Source organism: Meles meles, chromosome 11 (assembly GCF_922984935.1).
Source record: "Meles meles chromosome 11, mMelMel3.1 paternal haplotype, whole genome shotgun sequence".
NCBI lineage: Eukaryota > Metazoa > Chordata > Mammalia > Carnivora > Mustelidae > Meles > Meles meles.
The window spans coordinates 56,248,813-56,272,536 of record NC_060076.1 but is presented as its reverse complement, the minus strand read 5'-3'; positions in this window follow the sequence as shown (position 1 = coordinate 56,272,536).

Here is a 23,724-nt window from a genome sequence, read left to right as displayed (position 1 = left end):
ATTTTCATTTGAATCCTTTGATGCTTCAAGAAAAAATCTTTGGAATTAGATGCTCTTTTGAATTCAGTCTTCTTCAAGCCTAATACAAGACAGTACATTTTCTCCCTTTTTGTTCAGTTCAGCTGCCTCATTTTGTTTCAGGCCAAGCTTAAAGACCAACTCTATCATTTCAAATATTTTCAGTTGCAAGTCACAGAAAAGCAACTCAAATGGACTTAAACAATAAAAACTTATTTTCTGTTCGTGTATCTTTAAAACCAGAGGCAGACCCTATTCCCTATTTCCCACAAGGGTCTGAAGGGGGCTTCTGCTGCTGCTCTCCTCAGCCATTTTCCCAGTCTCTTTCTGTGCTTCAGGCTTCTCTTCCACCTGGCTTCCCTCATGACCTGAAAGTGGCTCCCAGTAGCTGCCAAGCCACATGCTGTCTCAAGTGCATCCCCCAGCTATACAAAAAAGCAGCTCTCCCTAGTTTCTCTCTGATTGGAACTCTGTAGATAATGTAAACCCAAAAGTAATCACAGCATCAAGGAAGATAGTTTTACCCTGATTGAATCAACAAATAAATGGCATCTCAGAAGCTGAGCCCAGGAGCAAAACCCACTCAAAGGGCATGGGGGTTTAATCATTGGAGATGGATGAAATGGTCTTGGGGTAGAAAATCAATTTACACATCACTGCTTTTTTAACATCTTGAGCTTGTGACCATAAAACCATTGATAGTAACAGACAAAGCCATTATTAGCTATTAGAACCAAGGGAAAATTATTTGGTTTTCAACTCATTCATTCTTTATACAACAAAATTTTGTTGAAACCGCTAAGGAGAGGAGCCAATTAGCACCTAAGACTCTGGGACACAAAGAACCCAATAACTGGCTATGGTACAGGTCTGGCAATGGTGAGAGTGTGGGGGGAAAAGGAAAAACTAGAACTCCTATCAGTATTTGCCCAGGGGTATCAAAACTTCCAGAACTCCCCCATGAGAAGCATCAGCACACTTTTACCCTTGAATCTGACCTGAATCATGTGCTTCCATTCTAATTCAAGCATATCTATGATGATTTTACTCAGAACCAATTCTTAACCTATTTTATATACTTTCTATGAATCCAAATAAATAGATCCTAAAGTACCTTACAAATCAACTACCCCCCCATAGGATTTTCTCATTATAAAACAAATGACTATTCGAAATTAGACTTCTTTTAATACCAAGTCAATGGGTGGTATTTCAATAAATGATTATCTCTATTTTCCTACATTAACTTCTGGACAAAAGAAAATATCATTCAAAATATGTATTTGTCTCAAGGGGAAATTACAATTTATTTCCTGGCCGGCAAACAATTTCCTACAGGTTTATGCTTCAGTGAATGGAGACAATAAATTAACGTTTGATTAATCATCTCTTGTTAAAAAGTCTGAATTTACTTTTCTAAACAAATCATTTTTCTAAAGTCTCAGAGTCAATGACCCAGATCTTAATAAGTGATTTTCTTGATGTCATCAGAGATTCTTATATGAATTAAAACAAAGTAAAATAGAATTATTATTCATAGATCTTTAAAAACAGAGAAATACAATTTTAAACAAATATTCATATAAAAAGTTACTTACTTTCCCATTAATTAATGAATTATTTGTCTTTAAAAATGTCATCTATATATATTGTTGCATTTTTTGGTGTGTGTTTTTTTTTTTTTTTAGTTTCTCTAACTATCAAAAAATAAAACTTTGGAAATTACAATCAAGAAATAAAACTTTGGAAAATACTAAAATTTTGGAAAATACTTTTTACTAATTTTACATTCCACTTGCCCAATTAAGTATTCCAGATCAAAGTCTACTGCTGATTAAAAACATGGATATTGCTATCTCTACCTACCCATTTATTTATAATTTTCAAATTTAAACTCTATTCCTATAATAAGGATATTAACTATGGAATTTCTTTTTTCTTTTTTCTTCATATCACCTGTTAAATGATACATATGACAAAAATTTACACTTTTTAAAATTTACAATTTTTCTTTTACAGCAGCTATTTTCTTATGTAATGGCAACATATGGTAGAATATTCTGATAAATGTCCAGCTATTTTATGAAATTTCATAATACATGAAGAGCTTCAGTGGGTAATGAATATTTTAATCCTTTTTTATTTTTTTCACTATTATTTTCATATTTTCATATTTTCATATCATTATGGCAAGGGGTGGCTAAGAGGAAGGTCTATTTGATTATAGTCAATTTTGTACAATATTTGTGGCACAAATTTTGGCTAAAGAATATTATCCATCCAAATGTGAACTTGAACTTCTATTGTATTTATGCTAATTGACATTTTCTTCTCAGTTTTTATAACTAAAACTGATCAACATGGAGTTTTAGGACATAGAAAATCATAGGGACAGACTATTAAATTTATCAAAATATTTAAACTGAACTGATCCTATTCTCAGAGCTCTTTTTCTAATTAATTAGAGTGAGTTATCTTTTCATTTATTTCTTCTATTAATTTTCTTTATGGCTTTTAACTTTTTCTCTAGTTCATGAAATGACTTGACTTTGTAAAAGGTTAACCTCATATTAAAAATATTCTTTTTGTAGGAGTAAGTAATATGGTGTTTAAGAATCTCTTTTTTTAGGACTTAAACATCTAAGCAGAAGCATGACACTTGTGAAAATTATTCTTGTCTCCGTAATATAAAATAGAGGAAAATGTTTTTGTGGCACTTTTCTGATTCTCAATTTTTGAAAGAGCAGTCTTCTGGTAGTACTTAATGTATCCCTGAGTTAGGGCTAATATGAACTTATATTCCAAAAAATAAAATTGACCTTGCCTTCAGGCACTTCTGCTCAGTCTTACTGAATGTTTATTTACATATGGATTTTCAAGATAGTCACGAATTTTTTTACAAGTGGCTGTCAGTTTGTCATCATTTTTATTTTTAATATGTATAGCTCTTAGGTTACCTGGCAATAGAAGAACTAAATATGAAACAAGTCTATTCAGTAATTCCCACAGCACAGCAAGAAACAACAGTACTTATGGAGAAATGTCAACTGGCTATCTTTACTTCACGCTTTAAAATCTCCTTTGGATGGAGCCCCACTTGAGAGCTTAATGCCTGGTTCAATCTTAATGATCACTCCTACCTCAATAAAATCAGCTTTGTTCTGTTATGTGTTGCCAGTGAACAGTACTTAAAGAACCTTATAAAAATGACTACGTGGAACTCAACATTAGAACGTTGCTAAAGATATTCATTGCATTTCATAGCCTTCCATGTGGTCCCATAAAAGAAATTTCTTTCTACGTATCAAGGATGACTCTTCATTTCCAGAGATACTGGTATAAAGGTGATTTGCTTTTATTAAATGAAAATTAATCTGATAATTGAATGTTTTGTAACCATTTAGTCAACAAATAATTACTGAACATTTACTAGGTGCTGTGTACTATCCTGGTACTAAGCATAGAGCAGTGAACAGAATAGATGAAAACATTTTTGTCATCAACTATTTTTTCATTCTCATGAGTGTTCACTTAAATTAGGGTTCTCCAGAGAAATAGAATATATACATGTATGTGTGTGTGTGTGTATATATATATATGTATATATATATATATATATATATATATATATATACCTATGACATACATATATAATATATAAATATATATAAATACACATCTTTTCAAATATATGAAATTATAATAATAATATAATATGTAATATATTATATGTAATATATAATAATGTCATATATATAGAGTTGGATCATGTTATCATGGAAGCTGACAAGTCCCGAGATCTGAAGGGTTCATTGACAAGCTGGAGTCCCAGGAGAACTGATATTAGTTCTAGTATGAAGGCCAACAGTCTAGAGATCCAGGAAGAATCTCTTATAGTTTAAGTCTGCAGGCTGGAAAAATCCTTGTGTCCCAGTTTAAAAACCATCAGGCAGGCAGGATTTTATCTTACTCAGGGTAAGGGGGAGGGTCAACTTTTTTGTTCTATTCAGGCCTTTAGTTTACTGGGTGAGGCCCATCCACATTATAAAGGGTTATCTTCTTTACTTGGTGTACTGATCTAAATGTTCATCTCACCCAAAAACAGCCTTATAGAAACACTCAGTCTAGCTGACACATAAAATTAGCCATCACAATGCTTAGGAATCAAAATTTATAACTCCTCAGATTTCCCCCTAGAGTTCCAGGGAGAGCCCCTATATCCATCTGCTTCCTAAATATATACTCTTGGATGTTAGTTAATAGGCATCAAAAACATAATAGAGTCAAAAGAAAACACCTGACTTAAAACTCTTGACTTCCAAAAGAAGGCTCTGCTCCTCTCCTGTTCTTTTTCTCTATAAATGGCACCACCACTCACCCAGTGCCTCAGACCAACAGCTTTGGAATCATTTCTAGTGCATCTCTTTTTCAAAGTCCCTATTAAATGTGACTCTTATAGTAATACCCATCTTCTTCAGTATTGCTTCCCTCAATGCATTCTTTAAGGACAACAGAGTGAATTTAGGAAAAGAAGCAAATCTGATCTATTAACTCCACCCCTTTAAATTTCTTTAACAGCTCCCTATAAGCTGCAGAATAAAGTCCATTCTTCTTAGTGTAGCATAAAGGACCTTTCATGAAGCCTGTCTATCCCATCTCATCTCTCATCATAATGCACTCAAGCTATTTGTACCAGCCATCCAACTCTCCGAGGCTCTTTATTTCTCTAAATGGTCAAAGCTCTTCTGCTTCCAGGTCTTTACATATGAATTTCTCTTCTTAGTTTGTCCCTCCCCAAACATCTTTTAGAACCCACCCAAACACACTTCTTCCTAGAATCTTTCCTTGACTCCTGAATCTGAGCTAGATACATAGCCCTTGCTGGTACTTCCATTAGCACTTTTTATACTCTGAAAACAATCTGTTTACTTGCTTGTTTCCACCCTGGACTGCAAGTTTCTTATGAGCAGAGTTTATGTCTTTACCTCACATATAAGTCACTAAGAACAGAACTTGATATATATCAGCTATCCAACTATTCTGGAAGGGAAAAGGCAGGAAGGATGAGAGATAAAGGGAGATTGTATAAATATAATGGGTTCCTAAGTGCCTGTAGTTATAAAACTATATTGCAACTGGAAAAGCTATAATTTCCTAAGGTGACTATAACAGAAAGGATTCAAAGAAATGAATCATGATATGAAGAAGGGAAGGAAATTCTCTTCATCCAGGCTCTAAGATTCCCTGAAATGAATCACATCCAACCACCAGATGCAATTCTCCCATTCAGTGAAAGAACCAGTACCATTTTGTGGGTGGTGCTAATTCACTTCCCTCTTCCAGTAGGACAAAACCTAAATTCTAGGAAGCATACCAAAATTCTAGGAAGAAAGCAGTTAAAGGATAAAACCCATAGGTAATCATGGACTTACTTTATGCCCATCTACCAACCATCAGTCTAGAGGGAGACATATTATTTAGAGAAACAGTATCCCAAAACTTGCCTCACTCTTCATAATAAAGAAATCAGTGAATCAATTTCTGAAAATTATAATTTCCAAAACTGATTAAAAATAATTTTCCAGGACAAAAGTTCCAGCTAATTATAAATGCACCAATGGTGTCCAGAAGTATCATTTGTAGTCTATTTCTTTAATCATTTCTGATTAGCCTTATTCTTTCTTAAGTACCACCCTTGATGATAAAATGCAAATTATATATATATTTATATATATATAATGCAAAATATATATATATTTATAATCACTAGATTCTTTTATTAGTGTATTAGGTATTGCTGTAAAAAAAAATATTACCCCAAGCTTACAGCTTAAGACAACAAATATATATATGTATTTTTTTTTTAACTGATTAATTCTGTGCATTAGAAAACTGGAGGTGGCTTACCTCAGTACCGGTACTGGCTCAGCATCTCTCCTGAGTTTGCATGGCAACTTGTCAACTTGGGTTGCAGTTATCTGAAGGCTTGATGGGGGATGTAGGCTCCATTCCCAAAATGGCTCACTCACATGCTTTTGGTAGAAAGCCAAAAACAGTTCCTTGTTGGCTGTTTGCAGGAACGCCTCAGTTCCTTGTCACATAGACCTCTTCATTGGACTGTTCTAGGATCCTAAGGTACTTCCTCAGAGGAAGTGATGCAGGAGGAAGCACAATCTCTTTTATGACTGATTATAGAAAAATGGCATATAGTCATTTGGACTATATGCTATTCATTAGATGCAAGTCACTAAGACCATTATGCATGCAAGGCAGTTGCATTAAACTCTACATTTTGAAAGGAGAAGCATCAAAGAATTTGTAGACATATTTTAAGACTGGCACATATGGATAATATTAAAACGGTATTGTTTTTTACCTAACATAAATGCACAGAATTTCAGCTTCATTAAATCTGCTTTTAGAGTGAAACCATCAAATGATAACATCCATTCTATGGGAATACTTAGACTCCAAAATGACATTTTGGAATAAACTTCTTTATTAGTGCCTATCTGCCTTTATTTGCAAGTGGTAAGGGAAAAAAGTGCACAGCTGTTTCCTCTCCATCTTCAGACTACTGAAAGAGCATTGGATCCATTCAATTCTCTATGCCTCTCTTACTTCCCAGAGTTTAAAATACCTGCATGAAAAAAAAAATCATTTAATGGTAAATGCACAGATGACACAACAAAAAGTTACCTGAATGAGACTTTCTCGTGGTAGCCATGGTTGGAGAGAGGAGTATGTTCATGGTGGAGAGTTCTATCATTTCATCCTTCTCGCCCTTACTTTCTCACCCCTTTTTTCCACTTCCCCCTCTCTTCCCTATCACTGGGAATCAAGATGTCAGTGGACATGCCCAACAGAAGGTTACAAGGCTAGGATTCCAGAAGCTGAGTTTCAGCTGTCCTCAGCCTCCACAAGGATTTTGGAACTACAAATTAAGCCTCCTGATTGTTGGCCCTGGGGACGTTTTTTTTTTTTTTTCCTTTCAACCATTTCTAAGCTCTCTGCAGGTCTGAATCACGGTTGAAGCTCCAAACTTTGCCACTCATAACAGCAACTGCACATATTTTGCTTAGATCTGTACTTTGTAGTCTTAGGTCCTTTCATTCCCCACAGTATCAAGAAGCTTAGTTCTGTGACAGTTCTCCAGACCGTCTGCAGAACATAACTGGCTAGTGGGTTTTCTGTTTATGTAGTATATCCACTCTAACACATTAGAATTTTCTTTTCTTTTTTTTTTTCCTGTTTTACGTTTTTTTAATTTTTTTATTTCTTTTCAGTGTAACAGTATGTATTGTTTTTGCACCACACCCAGTGCTCCATGCAATATGTGCCCTCCCTATTACCCACCACCTGGTTCCCCCAACCTCCCACCTCCAGCCCCTTCAAAACCCTCAGGTTGTATGACAGAATTCATAGTCTCTCATAGTTCATCTCCCCTTCCAATTTCCCTCAACTCCCTTCTCCTCTCCATCTCCCCATGTCCTCCATGTTCTTTGTTATTCTCCACAAATAAGTGAAACCATATGATACTAGACTCTCTCTGCTTGACTTATTTCACTCAGCATAATCTCTTCCAGTCCCGTCCATGTTGTTACAGAAGTTGGGTATTCATCATTTCTGATGGAGGCATAAAACTCCATAGTGTATATGGACCACATCTTCCTTATCCATTTCTCCGTTGAAGGGCATCTTGGTTCTTTCCACAGTTTGGCGACCGGGCCATTGCTGCTATAAACATCGGGATACAGATGGCCCTTCTTTTCACTACATCTGGATCTTTGGGGTAAATACCCAGTTGTGCAATTGCAGGGTCATAGGGAAGGTCTATTCTTAATTTCTTGAGGAATCTCCACACTGTTCTCCAAAGTGGCTACACCAACATGCATTCCCACCAACAGTGTAAGAGGGCTCCCCTTTCTCCACATCCTCTCCAACACACGTTGTTTCCTGTCTTGCTAATTTTGGCCATTCTAACTGGTGTCAGGTGGTATCTCAATGTGGTTTTAATTTGAATCTCCCTGATGGCTAGTGATGATGAGCATTTTTTCATGTGTCTGATAGCCATTTGTATGTCTTCATTGGAGAAGTGTCTGTTCATATCTTCTGCCCATTTTTTGATATGATTATCTGTTTTGTGTGTGTTGAGCTTGAGGAGTTCTTTATAGATCCTGGATATCAACCTTTTGTCTGTACTGTTATTTGCACATATCTTCTCCCATTCCATAATGTCAGTCTTTTGGTGTCGGTTGAGCCCTGATTTGTGACCCAGTATGTGGTCTATTCTGGAGAAGGTTCCATGTGCACTTGAGAAGAATGAGTATTCTGTTGTTTTAGGGTGGAATGTTCTGTATATGTCTATGAGGTCCATCTGGTCTAATGTTTCATTCAATGCTCTTATTTCTTTATTGATTTTCTGATTCGATGATCCATCTATTACTGAGAAGGGTGTATTAAGATCTCCTACTATTAATGTATTCATATCAATATGACTCTTTATCTTGATTAATAGTTTTCTTATGGAATTGGCTGCTCCCATATTGGGGGCATAGATATTTACAATTGTTAGATCATCTTGGTGGATAGTCCCTTTAAGAATTATGTAGTGTCCTTCTGTATCTCTGACTACTGTCTTTAGTTTAAAATCTAATTTATCTGATAGGAGAATCGCTATCCCGGCCTTCTTTTGAGGCCCATTGGCATGTATGATGCTTCTCCATCCCTTCACTTTCAGTCTTGGTGTATCCTTAGGTTCAAAATGGGTCTCTTGTAGACAACGTATGGATGGGTCCTGTCGTTTTATCCAATCTGCAACCCTGTGTCATTTTATGGGCGCATTTAGGCCATTCACATTGAGAGTGATTATTGATAGATACGTTTTTAATTGACATCGTGTTACCTTTGAAGTCTTTCTGTCTGTAGATTGTCTTTATATTTCTGTTCAATGATATTCTTGGGATTTTTTCTCTTTTATAGAACTCCCCTTAATATTTCCTTCAGTGTCAGCTTGGTGGTTGCATAATCTTTTAAGCCTTGCCGGTCTTGGAAACTCTATCTCTCCATCCATTTTGAATGTCAGTCTTGCTGGGTAAAGTATTCTTGGCTGCATGTTTTTCTCCTTTAGTGCCCTGAATATATTTTGCCAGCCCTTTATGGCTTGCCAGGTCTTTGTGGACAGGTCTGACGTTATTCTAATGGGCTTTCCTCTGTATGTAAGGAGGTTCTTTGTCCTAACTGCTTTCAAGAGGGTCTGCCTACAGTTATAATTCTTCATTCTTACTATCAGGTGTCTCAAGGACTTTCGAGAATCTATTATCTTGGGGGAGGAACCTTTCTGCCTCTAGTACATGAACGCTGGTTCCATTCATGAGATTGGGAAAATTTTCATAGACAACTTGTTCCACTATATCTTCTAGACTTCTTTCTTTCTCCTCCCCTTCAGGGATTCCAATAATTCTGACGTTGGAATGTTTCATGGCTTCATTTATTTCCCTGATTCTGTATTCGTGGCTTCTGAGCTGTTTGTTCCAGGCTTCCTCCTGATCCTTTCTCTCTATCTGTTTGTCCTCCAGATCACTAATTCTATCTTCTGTCTCAGTTACCCTAGCTTTTAGAGAATTTAGATTAGATTGGAACTCATTGAGAGCATTTTGAACATCATCCCTGGTGGCTTTCAGTTCTGCCCTAACATTGTGAACATCATCCCTGGTGGCTTTCAGTTCTGCCCTAATCAATTCAGTTTGGTCATCCATGGTTTTCTCTAATCTAGCTATTGCCTGGATGATTGTTAGTTGGAATTCCCTTTCTGACATATTATCTATGTCGATAGCCATTAGCTCTGTTGTAGAAGGTCCATCCTCTATTTTTCTTCTCTTGGGCATTCCTCCTCCTAGTCATTTTGGTGAGAGATGACTGATCGGATGTAACTGGATGTATCGACCATGGTGCAGTCAAGGTGCACCCTGGAAGCTTCTGCACAATTAGGATTCCCCACCCAGATGAGAGAAAAAAGAAAAGAAAAAGAAAAAAGAGAGAGAGAGTGAGAGAGAGAGACAGGAAAAAAGGAAGATAAAAGAGAAGGCTCTGCCCAAATGGGCCCCAAGGTAAGATTTATGAAGTATACAAACAAAAACAGACAAACAAAAGAACTGATAAAAGTATATGGTAAGAGGAAAAAAAATATGTATATTTATATAAAAGCAAAAAAAAAAAAAAGGAAGAACCTCGTCAAAAAGAACCTCAAGTATAAGATTTATATACTATCAGGTCAAACACAAATACACAGAAACACGGGTGGAAGAAAAAGATGGGAGAGTGCTTATAAATTCTCAGTGTGGGTGAGGAAGGTTATTTTGATTCTTCCTGGATGTATCTTGATATCTTTGTTAAAGGACTCAACTTTCCTAAGATAAAGGGGGATTAAAAATTGGTTTACATATAGGCGTAGCATTGATTGGGGAAAGGGGATTACCTTGAAGTTTAACTCTATATGAATATTAGAAAATAAAAGTAAAAAAAGAATAAACTAGACTAAACTGAATTAAATTTTTTTTAAAAAAATTAAAAAATAGAAAAGCAAAAAAAACAGGGGTGCATGTATCAAAAAATTCAGATTAGAAGGTTATTATGGAATTTGATGTACTGGACATCTCACTGTGATGGTAAATACGTTAAAAAATTATCTATATATAAAAAAATGAACGAGGATAGTGGGAACGATTTAAAAATAAAAGTTGTATCTATGAAGTAGTGGTGGTTGTTCTCTTGTCGTCTTATTTTTTTCCCTTTACTGGTTGGTTTTCTGGGGGAGGGACCTGCCACGTGGGCTTTCAGTCAAAGATGTTCCCTGAGTTAAGTCCTCCCGCCCCAGTCAAGGGGGTGGGCTCTGAGGAGACCGGTTTTTTCAGGCTTTTGTTCTCTGGCGGTTTAATGTTCATCTGTTTTCTCTCGCCTTGACAGCTTTTGATGGTTTTTGGAGGTTTAGAGGACAGCAAACTGCATCCTGACCTCCATCTCAGAGAGAAGCCTCAGCCTGCTCCCCTGTGGGTATTTGAGAGCTCATAAATTCCCCCTTGGCCGCTGGCAGAGTGAGTTCTGAGTCGCAGCCCCCGGGGATGCAGGATCTCCAGCTTGTATCCAAAACCACGGCAGTAGCGGCTCTCTGGGCAGCTTCAGACCTCCAGAGAGGTTCCAAGCAGTGATTGCACACTGAGATTTTCCTGCTGGCATGGGCTGGGAGTTCCTGGTCTTTCCTGGTCCAAGAGCTCCCGGCTGGCGCCTGTGTGCACTCTCCCAGGGTAGGGTGTGGGGAAAGCGTTTCTCAGGCTCTGACCGCGCTGCGTGGGTCTAAGAGCGAGCACTGGGCTGGTGGTGCCTGCCCGCACCTCTCTCAAGGGAGGGTGTGGGGCTCGCGCATCTCGGGCTCTGATGGCAGGGCCCTGCTTTCTGCCGTCTGGCGAGGCTCCCAGCCCCTCACAGGAGCCGGACCCCAAGAGTTCTCAGGCTTGCTGGCGGCTCAGGGACCAAGACCTGGTTTCTCCGCCACACTCTCTCGGGCTCAGCGCCAGGGGAGGCTGTCCTGGGTCTGGGAACTTAAGCCCCTGTCCCTAACCGCCCCAATTCCCACAATTTTTCCCCACGATCCTTTGCTCTTTTTGAGTTCTTTAAACCAGACTGCAAGTTAATGCTGGTCCCCAGTCGCAGGGCACTCTCATATTGGGGTATTACTTTCCAATTGGTCGCCTCTGGTGGCTCCCTCCCCATTTTGTTTATCTTCCGATATGAGTCCGAGGTTCCCACTCTGCTTTACCTGCCCACTGGCGTCTTCTGCCCCCGTAGAGATCCAGATGTGTGTAATTCTGCTCTCAGGCTGATTTCATGGGTGAACTGAGTTCTTTGGTAGGTAATCAGCTCACTTTAGGGTACAGGTTAAAATGGCACCTCCTCCTACTTCCCCGCCATCTTGTCCCCCGCCCACATTAGAATTTTCTAAGCCAGTTGCTCTCTGCCACAGTTTCTGACTTTTCAGTTTCAGTTAGTGTTAAGTCTTGACTTGTACCCAGCATCTAAGAACTTGGAATTCCAAGTTTATCCTAGCAGCATGTGTGTTGTATCTCCCAGAATCCTTGTCAGGGTTTAAATCTCCTATCTCAGGAAAGTGCCTCCATATTTTTTTTTAAAGATTTTATTTATTTATTTGACAGAGAGAGATCACAAGTAGGCAGAGAGGCAGGCAGAGAGAGTGAGAGGGAAGCAGGCTCCCTGCCGAGCAGAGAGCCGATGCGGTACTCGATCCCAGGACCCTGAGATCATGACCTGAGCCGAAGGCAGCGGCTTAAACCACTGAGCCACCCAGGCGCCCCAAGTGCCTCCATATTGATACACTCTCTGTAACCTAACTTTTTGTTTTCCTTGATCCAACATTCTTAAGACTCATATATATTCTGCTGTGGGACAGGTCACTGCCTTTAACATGAGATACCTTTCCTCCCTTTAGGAGCCCATAACTTCCCTGATCAAGTATTTTTTGGAGTTTGCCTTCATTAATGCTCTGGTAGCCAGGAGTCTCGGAGAGTTCAGTAGGGCCTAAGGGGTTAGGGCTCTTCTAAGGCCTCTACCTTCTTTTCAGATGATGGAAGAACATTAGTTTTTTATCTGTCTTGTTTGTTTTGTTTTTTCTTTTTAAGATTTTATTTATTTGACAGACAGAGATCGCAAGTAGGCAGAGAGGCAGGTGGCGGGGGGTGGGAGGAGGTGGAAGCAGACTCCCTGCTGAGCAGAGAGCCTGATGCAGGGCTCCATCCAGGACCCTGAGATCATGACCTGAGCTGAAGGTAGAGGCTTAACCCACTGAACCACTCAGTTGCCCCGGAACATTAGTTTTAATTTGAGAGGACTGGGCTACTTCTGCAGGCCCAGAGGGTTCCGAAGAAGACGGACATTTAAATTTTTCAATGTATCAATCCAGATGCCTCCATCCCAAGTCTCAGGCCCCCTTTACTCTCAACAGTGGACCAGAACCTGACAGTGCAGATTTAAGTTCTCAACCTACTTCATATGTCTTTTCCCTTTTAATTAGTATCTGGGCCTGGTATTCAACTTTTTCTACCTGAGTTGTGGAAGTTGAAAGAAAATTTGTGCTGTCCATGAGGTCCTCCAGCTTTCACATCTTAAACTGGTGATTAATTGCCTTCAGATATTCACTAACTCTTTCTAGCGCTCAATTGCCTTTAGTAATAGCCATCTACATTCATAAACTTTATAAATAAAATTTACCCCAAACCTCTCAAAGTAAGATATTCCTCCTGTCATTGCATTCATTTTTATCCTTGTATCCCCTCACTTTTCAGCACTGATGAAAATTGAGCAATTGCTTTGGCACAACACAGGTGAGATGATTGTCACTTCTGGCCAACCAGAGGGTGATCTAGCTAGTGTGATTATAGAAACACTTCCTCAGACAACTTGTGGTGCCAAATGTGTTAAGGCAATTTTCACTAGGAAACTGACTCTGAAGCACAGATTTGCATGATATAGATTCTTGGGCCTTCTTTTAGGAACCCACTAAGAGATTGACCTGCAAAGTTGTCATAAAGAACCCTCGTCCTTCCCCTCAGGGAGTGCTAGAGCTGAAATAGACATTCTAAATTATTCTGAACTGAGGCAAGGGAGCTTAGTCTGTACCCCTATTCAGTCAGTCAGTGACATTGGCTGACCTGGCCCTGAAAGGTGCCCAACCATGGGTATGGTTCTTTAAGCAGAGAAATCCTAAAGAAAGTCTCACATGTGAGATGTCTTTAGCAATACGTGCAGCAGCTGAGCAAATGAGAGCTCCTCAGAAGGAAGGGGAGGAGATAGATCCAAGTAGTAAACCTCTTAATCCATTATACTATGTACTATACAGTTAAAGTACAATGGAAGTTAAGAAGAAAATAAAGTTTTTTAAGTGAAGAATAACATGGTATAGATGTAGAAAAGCATAACTTTTTTATTTGTTTAGTGGGTTATTGTTTTTGTTTTGGGGTTTTTTTGGTAATAGTTAATAGTTCATTTGGGATGGAATAAAAATGCAACAGAAAGTATAAATGAAAGCTACCAGAGTATACTGAGCATAAGCGGGAAACAAGTCAACCTGACCAAAGTGTGAAGGGATAAGGTTAACAAGAGGAAGGAATGTGGGCTCCATTTAGTAGTCAATAGAAATTTTTCTTTTGTTGAACATGACATATCATTTTTCTGATATTGTCATATTTAGTTTAATGATTGCTCAATTTCAGTTTATAACACATTTTGTATATGTGTAGATGTTTCCAATACTTTCACCTCTTCCATTTCCTTTTTCCTGGTACATTATAGACATTGCATGTTTCTTTTAATAATGTTTACAAAAAAAAAACCTGAGTGCCTGGTTGCCTTATAAAAAAGGGATTTGCATAGAAACAGCCTACTAGGAACAATATATTTGACAGTTTTGAATAAGCAATAACGTGTGATGATTTTCATATTGTTCTTCAATTATCTGAGAAGTATAAAAACCATTACTTGAGTCATTAAAGTTTGAATGAACATTGGGGAATTCACTCCAGGCAGAAAATGTTTCTGTTGGCAGAATGCTGAAACAGTTGATCTCATAATTATGTAACTCCTCATTTCTATTTAGCTAAACCTTATTTAAATTAATATGACTTTTGCCTGTTTCCTTGGAATACCAACCTCCACAGACATTTGGTAGCTACATAGTGTAATCTAATGGAGCACTTACTGAATTTCTATGTCTTCTGACTCTGCTTTGAGTACAGGATGTGCTGACATAACTTCCTATAATTCCATCTCTACTTTACTTTGGAACACCATGATAATCAGCAATTTCTAAAAACTGTTTTCTAAATGGTAAGAAAAGTAGAATTTCCGCCTCAAGTGCAAGAAAAGTAACAATGCCAGCAAGTTTACTTTCTCATGCTCTGTTTCGCATTACTCAAAAGCAATCTCAATAGCATGACCATACTTGGAATATCTTGACAAATCGCCTGCTTACTTTACATTTATTAATAATAATGCCTTGCATGCCAGAACAAGGTTCCCAGGTTTGTCCCTCCCCACATTTATCCCTGGTGGAAAGCAATTTGTTAGCATACTAATTTATCAAAATTGTACTGTGAGAAGCTTTCCGTACTGACATTTTAGCAAGACAATAATTTGTATTATAGCATTTCACTCTGAAGAATAAGGATACCACATGCTAATGAAATAGAGCTTTTCAAAGAAAAGCCTACCAGATAGGTGGTGGGAGTAGGGAGTCTCTCAAATACATAGAAAAGTCTTTGATTGCAAGGCAGAAATAAATAAACAGTAAGACATGTTTGCATGATCCACTGGGTAGTAAATGTTCTCTTGGTCAACAACCAGGAAATTGAAGTCCTTTCTGGAAATGCTTTTCATCATATGGGCATAAAGGCAAAAATCACACTTCAACTGTACATAGGTTGTTTTTTTGTTTTTTGGGCTTTGTGTGAGTGTGTGTAATAGCAAATCATTCATTTGTATAGTCCAATAGTTCATGCTGTATAGTCCATGAACCATTTCCACACAACCATGTCATTTCACCATTATGATAACCCTGTAAGACTGGAGAAGTAAGGTTGATCTCACTGTATACAGATGGCAAAAAATTGAACTGTACTCTCTCTGATCTTGAGGGCATAGTTATTTGATTGTGACCTAAGTTTGGGATTGGCTGAAAAGACATACCTCTGAGTCTTTTCTGCTTCTATGTTGAGAAGTAATTCTTTAAAGAATGATTTGGTGCTTTTGATTACATCTCCCATTTCAACAACAGAGACAAAAAACTGAATCAAAATCCCCAACTTAAAATGAAAACCTCCATAGAGCACCACATATGTACAATTCTTACCAATTTTGACTCAATTCATAACTAGTATATGGAGAATTTTTCAAAGCAGCTTTCCTGGATGCATCAAAATTGTCAGTGTCATTAAAGGCTACAAAAGGATGTAACCATTTTGGATTAAAAGAAATATGGCGGGAAAAGGACTTGGAGAAAAAGAGTTATGACAACCAAATGCTATGTATGACCGGTTTGGATCCAGTAGGAAAAAATTGTTGGGACACTTGAAGAAATCTGAATAGAGAATTTACACTTGATATTATTGTAGTAATGTCATATTGTCCGAGCATGATAGTGGTATGCAGAAGAATGCCTTTAAAGGATATATTTTGAAGTTTAAGAGGTAAAGCACTATGACATATGCAAATTACTTCAGGAAGAATTATATAGGTATGTTCCATATGTAGAGACAAGCACATGTGTGTTTGGGTGCCCACGAGTGTGTATATGGAGAAAAAGAGAAAGCAAATATGGCAAGAAGGCAACAAATGAATCTAGGTGAAGGGTAATATATAGGCATCTTTTGTATTGTTCTTTCAACTTCTCTGTCGGGTTAAAATCTTCCAACATAAAGAGTATGACAAAATAGAAACAATACCCAGTAAGAATGTTTTTCCTGAACTCTTAAAATAATTTGATTTGGTATATAGTAATTTTGTATCAATTATTAATAATACTTGGAAATTTGATAAAGGTGCTACACACTGTGGGTTTTCTTTCTGAACTGGCAAAATTTTATGCCCTAGGATAGTCTTACTTTATGTTGTTATTTCTAGCATGAGTATTAAGATTTTATTTTTGTAGTGAAAGGGAGATAAACAGATGTGAGCAAAGAAAAATGAGGGGAAAAAAGAAAAAGGAGAAAAGAAGAAAAAACATGTCTTTATGCTTTCTTTTGTCACTTCTGTTTTTAGCTAAATTTCATTTTTAAAGAATCATCTCCAACATCATTTACTACAAAAGGCCATAAATAAAGACCCATATCTTCTTCTCTTTCCCTCATTCACTCTACCCTTGGGATCCTTTGTCATCTCATGATATAGTCCATGTGATATTGGGCATGAAGGAAAGTGATTAAAACTGTATTTCCAGCTACTGTTGCTGAGGGAACTTTGAATTATGTAACCAGACATGTCTGGCTAGCTACTGGTGATATTCGAGTATATGCATCTTCCCTTCCAGCAATGTTGTTGCATCTTTTCACTTCTATGCATATGCCTAAAAATTTCTGCTTTGTATGTGAGCAATGGAAGACAAGGAAAGGCCCAGGTAAAAGAAAAAATAGAACAAATAGAAGACTCTGTTATCTGTTTCCTCTTCAGCCCTCTCGTCAGAGTGTGACAGCTGTTATTAAGCGCAGAAATGCATAAATTTTTGAAACGTTTCAGTAAAAGGTATTTGGGGTTCTAGGAAGAAGGAGGGCACAAATGAGGTTAAGTGGCACAGAGGGGATAAAGGGCCTTTCTTGTATGTCCAAATAAAACCCAGGATCCTGCTGGCATCATGAAGAGAGTAAGTCAGGAACTTGGAAAGGCAACACCGTGATCTGAACACTGGCAATTTCATGATGGATGAGGCTTTTCCAAGTAACTTTATAGGTAAAGGACAGGGACTAATGGAAACTGAAGCTACAGAGAAAGAAGAGGAAGACACGGCTATGTGATAGCAGCAAACAGAATGATCTATGGGCACATAGAAAGGAGTTCCTTGGTGGTGTCCTCTGCAGAGGCTCAGCTCTTATTTGAGGGGGCAGGCTAGCTGTAAGACAAACCTTTGAGTTATAGTGATAACACATGGCAAGAACTATGATCCTGTATAATGGCAGGGCTTTATTTTTAACTCAGGTTCCCAACAGGAATTTACTCCACCCACCGAAATAATCAGCAAAGAATAGAGAACAAAGCCTGCTTGGGAAATGTCTCTGTGTGAGAGCTGAAACACATGCACACAGAACACTAATAAGGTTGAGAGGCCAGAGAGCTGCATCCCCCAAGGACATTATCATTAACAAATTTAGGAAGCATTCATTATTCAGCAGAACATATTAAAAGGAAGAAAATCCTCCTGCACACATCACTGATAAAGGCTCCTTAAAGAGTGTACTTAAGGGACGGTTGGAAAGTCAAAAAGAAAGGACATCCTGGGGTTACAAAGAAGGTCTCAAGGCAAGAAGCCAATATTCCAGAAGGGACAGAGAAAGACAGAATACACCAGAATATAACCAAAGCCAGAAAATGAACTCTTCCTTGAAAAGCAATTTAACATATGACTTAGGGGTTACCAAAAATTCCTCTACAATCAGACTGCCGGGTGTTGAATCCCAGCTCTGCCATCTTTCATCTTTGTGGCCTCAGAGAAGTTATTTAAGCTTTTAGTGTCTCAGTTTCCCCATTGAACAATTGATGTAATAATAGAAACTGCCTCATAGTTTGTTGTAAGAATTAATGAGTTAATTTTTCTAAATAATGCCGGGCAGCACATGGTAAGATCAAATAAGAGTTCTTATTACATGTTAAATATTGTTGGTAACATGTAACCAAAGTCAAATCATCTCAAACATCACCCCTTTCTGGGGGAAAAAAGAACCTTAAATAATATCTCTTCCTGTCTTTCCTATTTTCCTTTTGTTTATTATCCCTGGTGATTTATACAGAATTGTATATGATTTTTGTCATGATCTTTGTCAAATAAAGTCAAGATTTATTGTCCTAAAGTGAGCCAATCCTGTTGAGGAGGACCATTTATGGAAATTTACCTTTGTTAGATTTTTTTCTGCCTGAGTGTATGTTTGATAAAATAGCATTTAGGCACACCTCTATCGCACACTTACCACACTCCTCACTAAACAGTGAATTCATTGAGATCAGGGCAATGATCTTAATCAAGAACTGCATCTGGACTACCTAAACCAACATGGTGCCTGGCATTCAATAAAGGCACTGGTTTTCCCTCCTGTCATACATCCACTTTTACTATGAACAACACGTTTCATACTATTATAAGTTTCAACCAGCTGGAGCAGGTCAGTGAAAATGAATATCCTGGGATCCCAAGGACCAATTTTACAACTCTTCTCTTTGTCATAATTTGCCTTCAAAGCAGCTAAGTTCAGTGGTCTTGTTATAGATACAGAAATTTAGTAAAGAATCACACTACCAAAGGGACCAGCAGAGATGTGTCCTCTCACAGTAACTACAACTAGCAGGATACATTTGCCCAGGACCACTTAATGTCTCAGTCCCAATGAGAAGAGTTCAGTGTTTTTTAATCCTAAGAGTTGACTAACGTCACAGAGGTCTAATTGTAAGTAGAATTACAAAGAAATTGGAAAAGCATAAAGCCTTAACCTTTAACCTCTTTACCATTTTCTTCCCAATACTATTTATCTTCTGGTAGAATGGTTCCTCTAGCCCTGAATGGCCCTTGCTGTTGCCTCTCAATTTCTCTGAAAGTTAAGTGATTTTCTCAAGATCATTCCACAATCCAATGGTGAACACAAATCAAATTCATTATTGTTAAACATTGAACAAGCTGTGAAGTGTCATAGCACCAATATTCTTAAGATCTACATTTTCAACGAACTATGTTTTTCTACATATGAGATATCAACTTTTAAAGTGTTTTATTTACTAGTTATTTTATATTGATGATCAGAGTTTAAATTGTGCTGAATTCTAAAATGTCTTTCCTTATATATCAACAGTAAGGAGGTATTTGTTTTCCTTTCTCTCATAATATATATAGAGCAAGCATGCCTCAAAATTCTCCTACTTAAGAAATGACTACAGAGAATAAACTGAGGGTTACTGAAGGGGAAGTTATTGGGGGGTGGATTAAATTGGTCCCAGGTATTAAGGAGGGCATTTGTTGTGATGGACACAAGATGTTGTATGTAAGTGATGAATCACTGAATTTTACACCAGAAACTAATATTATAATGTATGTTAACTCACTGAAACTTAAATAAAAACTTTTAGAAAAATAAAAGATTAAAAAAAAAGAAATTACTTAGTGCTCAATTTATTTCCAGATCTTTGTCATAAACCAGTATGAAATGGTCTAGCAATTTGCTCAAATTAAAAAGAATTTACATATATAAAAAATTACGAGAAAAAATCGATTTATTGAACTTGGTTCCCCATTTGCTAGGAATTGGTGTAGACTTGAGAAGTTCCCCTGTTCCCCACTTAGGTATTTTGGCTGAATAGAATGTCAAATTACAAACTTAAATGTCTATAGTGTGTGGCAGTACATGGGAACTACCAGGGAGAAGGAGAATACCAGGTCAGAATTCTGATGACCTCCTTTTTTAACAATGTCTGGACTTCCACTTAGATCTCTGCAAGCTCAGGCTGAGCCTAAGGCAAGGGTTAGATGCATTTTGGTGCAAGCAAGTTAGTCTTGTCACCTTTTACCCTTCCCTATTTTCTACTATCCTTGCTTTTACTCTCAGTCCATAAATTAAGTAAATCTAATACCCCAATCTTCAAAAAAGACAGAAGAGAAGAATTAAAACTGTTAGATGTGGAATCAGATTCCTGTTACTGAGTTTAATAAAAATTCAAATATCCTGGGGCACCTGGGTGGCTCAGTGTGTTAAAGCCTCTGCCTTCAGCTCAGGTCATGATCTCAGGGTCCTGGATCGAGTCCCGCATTGGGCTCTCTGCTGGTCGGGGAGCCTGTTTCCTCCTCCTCTCTCTCTGCCTGTCTCTCTGCCTACTTGTGATCTTTGTCTGTCAAATAAATAAATAAAATCTTTAAAAAAAAATTCAAATATCCTACTGTGCCAGTTATCTCCAGCTGCTTAGCAAAGCAACACAAATTTAGTGGTGTGAAAGAACAATGATATTCATTCTTACTATCTTTTGCAGCTCTAACTGTGGACTGAGCTCAGCAGAGCAGTCGTCAGTCAGGGTCTCCAGTGCAGCTGCTGTCACACAATGTCCACACTGAAGTCTTCTGCTTGCCCCTGTTTGGTGATGGCTGCTGGCTGCTGGCTGTGCCTTCTGCTGGGGCTGTCTGCTTGAACACCAGCGCGTGGCCCCTCCAAGTCACCTGGGCTTCCTCACAGCGTAGAAGCTGCATCCCAAGAGTAAGAATCTCTTTTCAGAGTAAGACTGAGAACCAGGCAGACACTATATACTCTTTCCTTGCTTTACCCTCAGAAGTCAAAGCCAACCACTTTCAGTTCATTTTACTAAGGCCAACACCTTTTCAAGGTGAGGAAAATTGACTCCATAAAACCACCACAAAGCAAATAATGGCATGTAAACTTTTCAACAGATAGGCGTTTACTTTAACAGCAAAAACAAAAGAAAACCAAAAATTATTTCTAAGAAAAATGTGTGTGCCTAAGCTGTTGATGGAATTATTCATAAACAGGGTGATTATTGTTGTCACTACACAGCCTCATGAAAGAACACATTTTGGGTATGCTGTCCTTCCTTTACTGTTTTAAGTGAAAAGGGGTAAGTCAACCCAAGAGAAACAATTTTTGACAAATATATTATTATTATTATTTCGTTTGTTTGTTTGTTTGTTTCAGTAAAACGTTATTTGCGAAAACAGCTAGTGGACCCGGTTTGGCCCATGGGCTGCAGTTCACTGACCCTGGCTTTAGAAAAGAGCCAGGATGGCCTTGAAAGAGAACCGCATTGGCCCAGGTAACCACGGGGCTGTCAGGTTTTCTTTCCAGAACAGAAATGATTCTCTTACACCTTGTGAAGTGGTCTAAGGGCTAGAGGAGGCAGGTGGCATGTTAACTGCCATCCCTCCAGGTGATGAGATGCTTTTAGGTTCTTTCCAACAACTAGAGGTCACTGCTCTGGGGAAACAGGAGGCTTGTCCCTGTGGTCAAAACAGGAGGCTGGTGGTATAGATGGAATCGAACAAGAGAGAGCAGGATGAGCATAATTTTCTGCTCTGTTGTCACCTTCATTAATTTTGAAAAGTCAATTCTAAAGCTAATCATAGCAACATTTAAAGAACAGTACATTTTTAAAACAAGGCTTGTATTCACTGCATTATTACCACTGGCAACATGTAAGGAGAGAGCAGAGTCCAGTGTCCATGGCTTTGTAGCCATGAAAGACCTGGGTTCAAATTCCAGCCCAGCAACACACTAGCTTGCATGGTCCTAGGAGGTCACTGCAACTCTGAGTCTTGATTTCCTCAGCTAGTTAGTGGTTAGAGTGAGGTTCTTTTTTTTTTTTTTTTTTTTTTTTTTTTTCATAAACATACAATGTATTTTTATCCCCGGGGGAACAGGTCTGGGAATCACCAGGTTTACACACTTCACAGCACTCACCATAGCACATACCCTCCCCAATGTCCATAACGCCACGCCTCTCTCCCTCCCCGCCTTCCCCCCAGCAACCCTCAGTTTGTTTTGTGAGATTAAGAGTCACTTATGGTTTGTCTCCCTCCCAATACCATCTTGTTTCATTTTTTTTCTTACCCCCCAAATGCCCCATGTTGCATCTCCACTTCCTCATATCAGGGAGATCATATGATAGTTGTCTTTCTCCGATTGACTTATTTCACTAAGCATGATACTCTCTAGTTCCATCCATGTTGTCGCAATGGCAAGATTTCATTTCTTTTGATGGCTGCATAGTATTCCATTCTGTATATATACCACATCTTCTTTATCCATTCATCTGTTGATGGACATCTAGGTTCTTTCCATAGTTTGGCTATTGTAGACATTGCTGCTATAAACATTCAGGTGCATGTGCCCCTTTGGATTGCTATGTTTGTATCTTTAGGGTAAATACCCAGTAGTGCAATTGCTGGGTCATAGGGTAGCTCTATTTTCAACTTTTTGAGGAACCTCCATGCTGTTCTCCAGAGTGGTTGCACCAGCTTGCATTCCCAACAACAGAGTAGGAGGCCCCTTTCTCCACATCCTCGCCAGCATCTCTCATTTCCTGACTTGTGAATTTTAGCCATTCTGACTGGTGTGAGGTGATATCTCATTGTGGTTTTGATTTGTATTTCCCTGATGCCGAGTGATGTGAAGCACTTTTTCATGTGTCTGTTGGCCATCTGGATGTCTTCTTTGCAGAAATGTCTGTTCATGTCCTCTGTCCATTTCTTGATTGGATTGTTTGTTCTTTGGGTGTTGAGTTTGCTAAGTTCCTTATAGATTTTGGAAACTAGCCCTTTATCTGATACGTCATTTGCAAATATCTTCTCCCATTCTGTTAGTTGTCTTTTGGTTTCCTTTGCTGTGCAAAAGCTTTTGATCTTGATGAAGTCCCAATAGTTTATATTTGCCCTTGCTTCCCTTGCCTTTGCCGATGTTACTAGGAAGAAGTTGCTGTGGCTGAGGTTGAAGAGGTTGCTGCCTGTGTTCTTCTCAAGGATTTTGATGGATTCCTTTCTCACATTGAGGTTCTTCATCCATTTTGAGTCTACTTTCATGTGTGGTGTAAGGAAATGGTCCAATTTCATTTTTCTGCATGTGGCTGTCCAATTTTCCCAGCACCATTTATTGAAGAGGCTGTCTTTTTTCCATTGGACATTCTTTCCTGCTTTGTCGAAGATTAGTTGACCATAGAGTTGAGGGTCTATTTCTGGGCTCTCTACTCTGTTCTATGGATCTATGTGTCTGTTTTTGTGCCAGTACCATGCTGTCTTGATGATGACAGCTTTGTAATAGAGCTTGAAGTCTGGAATTGTGATGCCACCAACTTTGGCTTTGTTCTTCAATATTCCTTTGGCTATTCGAGGTCTTTTCTGGTTCCATATAAATTTTAGGATTATTTATTCCATTTCTATGAAAAAAATGGGTG